This window comes from Leptodactylus fuscus, chromosome 8 (genome assembly GCF_031893055.1).
Source record: "Leptodactylus fuscus isolate aLepFus1 chromosome 8, aLepFus1.hap2, whole genome shotgun sequence".
Taxonomy (NCBI): domain Eukaryota; kingdom Metazoa; phylum Chordata; class Amphibia; order Anura; family Leptodactylidae; genus Leptodactylus; species Leptodactylus fuscus.
In genome coordinates this window covers 4,356,840-4,362,839 of record NC_134272.1, presented here as the reverse complement: position 1 = coordinate 4,362,839, position 6,000 = coordinate 4,356,840, and positions in this window count along the sequence as shown.

Sequence of the window (6,000 nt, the reverse complement as noted above, 5' to 3'; positions counted from 1 at the left end):
TATCTTATCTTATCTTGTCTTATCTTTCAATTTCCCCCTTCACTGCTAGCTTTGACCACACTTGCTCCAAAATCCAACTTTACAGCCCATAGGTGAATATCCCAAGATTACAATTTTTATTGTGGAGTATACCTAAAATCTGTCCCTTTTATGGCCAAGATTGACCTAGCAAAATCGGGACTGTTGACTTGTCTGCTCAGAGCCTCGGAAGCAGATTGCACTGACTGTGGCATGGGCTTTATTCCAGTGGGACGATGGCGACTTTTCTCACCTGATGTCCCCTTGGCCTTGTTTCTTGCAGTCCAGTGTCTGTCCAATGTGTGGTCTACTCAAAGGGGTTCATTTGAAAAATTTGCTCCAAAAAGTTGTCTTTGATTGGATAAGGAGTGGTCTGCTCATACAGGGGCGGCTTCCATAGAGTATAATGGTAGAAAAAAATCGGTCACTAAAAAACTGGGGGGGGGGGGGGCCTTCTCAAAGGAGTGACCTTTTGGGGATACATACATATATTAGATACATATATTATATATAGAATAACATTAAAAATTATGAGAGTTAAAAAAAAAACAACACACAAATGTTTGATCAATTTTTCACTATTTTTTTTCTACAATTCTTAAAACTCATGAAATATTTTATTTTTTCAGAAAATTTGGCAATTATTACAGTTTCTGAATATGGGAAGTATTAAAAAGAATGTCCCCCGGTCTTACTGGTGTTGCAAACCTTTCATCTATGTTGCAGTCGTCGCCCTCCTGGGTGGCAACGCACACAACATCCGGATGGCAGGGGTGGTGTGTATTAAAGCACTAAATTTATGTGACCCTGGAAGTGATGCAGCCACGTGGGCTACATATGTACACCTTCCAGCTGAGATGGAAAAACACTGCTGGGCCTGACAGGGCTCTTGTCCACTTCACTTACCTTTGGAACTTTTCAGCCTCTGTAAGGATCCAGTATAGGGGTAGGGAACGTACGGCTCTCCAGCTGTTGCAAAACTACAACTCCCAGCATGCATACCTGTTCTGCTGTTCTTGGAACTCCCATGGAAGTGAATGGAGCATGCTGGGAGTTGTAGTTTCACAGCAGCTGGAGAGCCGAAGGTTCCCTACCCCTGATCCAGTAAAAGGATCACCCAACCAGAATTTTTGGATTTCAATTAACTTTACAAAAACATGGTGATCTGTACATACGAACCATACACAGGGGGATTAGCAATAGGGACATTGACTTAGCAAATGACAGAGACAGGGGTATGCCAAAAAGTCACTCTAATTTAATTGCACATACACCTTCAATAGGTGTTGGCTGAGCACTCATTTGCCCTAGAGATGAGTGAACCGATTCATCCCAAACTGGGTTTGTCAACATTTTTCCAAAAATCTCAGATGGTGAACCCCAGATCTTTGGCTTACACCACTGATGAATCACTATTATTGTCCAGAGTCTCTTCAGACCCAAGAGTATAATACATGGGGGTCCAGAGGTGGTGTAGCAATAATAAACACTCCCCTGACCTCTCCTGGGTTCCATCGCAGTTGTCTTGTCGCCCCTTTCAGCCTCCTGGGCGATGCCACAGACTTGGGGCATGTCGGCATTTTTTGCTACCTCCCCTGGGACTCTGTTTATTATAGTCTGGGGTCTTGTTCAGCTATATAAGAATTACTGAAACGTTTTCTTGGATATTAAAATAAAAAATAATAAAAATAAAATCCTATTGATCATTGAAAAAAATACAACAATTATTTAAATTACCCCAAATTTTATAGCTCTCTAAACTGTACGAAAAAACACCAAACTGTGTCTTGTCCTGAGCGGTTAAGCTGTTGTCTGAAACCTGAATCTTAAGTCTATTGGAGGAAAGCCTACGGTACAATCGCTACCAGGTGCATGTGATAGCAAGGTTTGATTTCTTTTTAATGCATAGTTTATACTTGCTTTCATTTATGCAGATTTTCTTATATAATAACATAATAAAACATTCCAACAATGTGAACTGGCCGCCATTATAGTGCAGATTTTAGCTACGCACCGGGCACAGCGTGTTCCCCTGGCAGAAAGCAATAATTATTCTCATAAGAACTGACTCCACAACGCTCGGCCTATTATTATACAAATGAAACAGTCAATAAGACGTATTCCATGCTCCAAATACATTTGCCCCAAGTAGCCACTGACGGATACGGTAGCCTGTCAGGTATCTGTTAGCCCCCAGGGAAGAACTCGTGGAGTAGATAAATCTGGCAGCTGAAAGGGTTGACTTTGTATAAGGAGTGCAGACAGCTGGCACACACACCGGCACTGCGGGATGAAAGTGTGCTGAGTGCTTGCCAATGTTAAGATGCAGAAGAAAGTCTGCAGACAAAGCCGGGCTGTACTTTTTTGCAAAATCAGTTTTTGGAAGTTTTTAGATTTCCTTGTAAAAATAGTAACCTTAACATCTAGGCTCTCAGCGAACATCATGAAAAACAGATTGTAGTTTGGACCAACATGATGGAAATTTAAAGAAACTATATAGAAACACATCGGAAAAAAGACTGCACCCATTGCACCAATTGTTCCCACTGCACCCATTGCACCCATTGCAACTATTGCACCCACTGCACTTATTGCACCCACTGCACCCATTGCACTTACTGCACCCACTGCATCCACTGCTTCCATTGCATTCACTGCACCCATTGCACCCACTGCACTCATTGCACCCATTGCACTCATTGTACCCATTGCACCCACTGCACCCATTGCACTCATTGCACCCATTGTACCCACTAAAACCCACTGCACGCACTGCACCCATTGCACCTATTTATGTCTCCCTAGAAGACAAGGAAAGGAATGGATGTGGCATATTTAATTCTATCATGCCCTGTCAGATCAGTTACCAGCTGTGGTATATTCACCTCTGCCCATTGGAAACCATTCAGAGAGCATGCATGTATATGGGGAGTTATTCTGCATTTGAGGGTCTATGGGCTCCTATAGAAACGGTATGTGGCCCAGAAGGGTTATGTGAACAGACTCTGATGCTCCCTTATTGAGAAGCATGGAGTCCAGATATTAATATACCTAAAGGCAAGTTTATACAGAAACCAGCCCAAACTAGTAATTTTACGGGTAGACGATCAAAAGGAAAGGGAAAGGAAAAATCGGAACAAATAGGAAACAAATATAGCAGAAGTAGAAAAACCTCCTTATTGTAGCAACCCTACAGGGGAGACATGAAAGGCAGTGGACGGCATCGTTAATAAGAAATAAGGAGAAAATGGCCTTACAAAGTAAAAAATGATATTTCCTTCAAGGTCAGGTCTACCAACCCTAGATGAGATATAAATATGAATAAATAAAAGTAAACCTAATCCCATTCGGAGTCTGTACAATGGTGGCACTACAGATTTTTTTTCAATTTCATCTCATTCTGATATTTTTCCCGATTCCCAGTTCATTGCACAGAATAATAAATGGTTCCATTTGAAGTGCAACTTGTCCTGCAAAAATCAAGCCCTCCTATGACAACGGAAGAATGGGAAAGTTCTGGCTTTTGAGAATGCAGGGAGTGAAAACTGAAAACTCTGCATCACGTAAAGGGTTAAGGCAGGAGGGAATTTCCAGGGAACGTTGGAGAACGGTTGTTACATTGTTGGGACTCTTGGGAATTCTCCGCAAAGATAACGTAACGTCTTAAGGGAGTTATAACAACAAGGAGGATTTATTCTAATATTAGCAGCGCACCTGCAGGGTCGTACAGCTCACTGTGCCCTAGGCAGGAAAACTAAGTGCCCCCCCCCCCCCCCCCATAGTCACACATTGTCATTAGGAGTCGCTCATTTATGATCTATTATAAGATATCAGACCATCGCCGGATCTTGTTTGCATTACACACATATAATATGGCAATTAGCTCTTTCAATCAATGTCAATCATAATCAGGTGTGTAAGTAAGTAAGTGAACCGCTACCGCCTCCATCTACGTCAGTAACAAGGACTTCAGTGAACCGTCTGTGCACACTGTTGGGGGCATTTTCAGGGGACCTTGGATTGGCAGCTCGGGAGAAGACAGGCGGGACAAAACAGAGCCACATAGAAGTGAGGTGTCGGCTATGGTAAAGAAGCCAAGTTCCCACCAACCCCGATACCGCAAGGTTTACAGATTTAACATGGAACAACCCCAACATTTTGCATCCACAAGGACAGGGAGACAAACATATTCTTCAGAAACTCTGTGGACCGAATTTTAGGGTTGACACTTGGTTTTATGAATGTAGGATTAGCCTAAATTCACATAAATTTGGTCCAAAATGTTCATGAAAAATGTATGTTTCTACTGGTTGTTTCTCACTTGCGTTGCGCCCATTTTCATCAATCCCACAGTTCAGTGTATTGAGGGATCGGTGAGAATGGAATCTACAGTAGCAATGTAGCGACTGTCGAGGGAATGGCTGGTTCTATATTCGCATGAATGTATCAGTTTCATGGTGGTGAAAAATGGATGAATCCGTCTGTTTTATTCCGATTATTTTGTATCCATTTTGTGCCCCTTTGTCAGTTTTTGATGGTGTCCTCCATTTTGAACCATTGGAATATCAAGGGGCTTTTTGTAACCAACCCACTGATGCACTTGTAACAGACATGACTCAGATAATCTATTTTTACGTCCATTAACCCACTGATTTTTGTCAATATTTCTGCCAAAATAAATAAATTCAGACATGCCCATTTTTTAACTGACTGTTTTTTCTGAATATTCTCATTTGCTCTGCGACCGTTGTGTGAATTAGCCCTAAGTCTACGGCAGATATAGGGAATGTCACAGGCTGAGAATATTCACCTTTCAGAGATTTTTGCAGGAATATAAAGCGGAGCGGGTGTCAATCATCTGACATCAGCTTTTGTTCTTTTGTATTTTTGGACTAAGCCTGAAAATCAATAGAAATCAATTTTCTCACAATGGAGGTTCCAGCCTCTAAAACGGCTCTGCAGACAGTGTATGAATATGTGCGGCCCAGAGGAGTTATTAGTCCATGTTATATATGATCAGCTTTATTCTAGATTTATTAGACTTTTATTATGGAGAAAATAATTGTGTTGGTGGGAGAGAAATTACTTATAATACATGAAGAAATAGACATAGATACAATATAAAGATTACTTACCAATATCTGCTGTTATAATACATAGTGTATGACACTGTCAGGGCTCCTAGGACTATATATATCTATAATACATAGTGTATGACACTGTCAGGGCTCCTAGGACTATATATATCTATAATACATAGTGTATGACACTGTCAGGGCTCCTAGGACTATATATATATCTATAATACATAGTGTATGACACTGTCAGGACTCCTAGGACTATATATATCTATAATACATAGTGTATGACACTGTCAGGGCTCGTAGGACTATATATATCTATAATACATAGTGTATGACACTGTCAGGGCTCCTAGGACTATACATATCTATAATACATAGTGTATGACACTGTCAGGACTCCTAGGACTATATATATCTATAATACATAGTGTATGACACTGTCAGGGCTCCTAGGACTATATACATCTATAATACATAGTGTATGACACTGTCAGGGCACCTAGGACTATATATATCTATAATACACAGTGTATGACACTGTCAGGGCTCCTAGGACTATATACATCTATAATACATAGTGTATGACACTGTCAGGACTCCTAGGACTATATATATCTATAATACATAGTGTATGACACTGTCAGGGCTCCTAGGACTATATATATATATATATCTATAATACATAGTGTATGGCACTGTCAGGACTCCTAGGACTATATATCTATCTATAATACATAGTGTATGACACTGTCAGGGCTCCTAGGACTGTATATCTATAATACATAGTGTATGACACTGTCAGGGCTCCTAGAACTATATATATCTATAATACATAGTGTATGACACTGTCAGGGCTCCTAGGACTATATATATCTATAATACATAGTGTAGGACACTG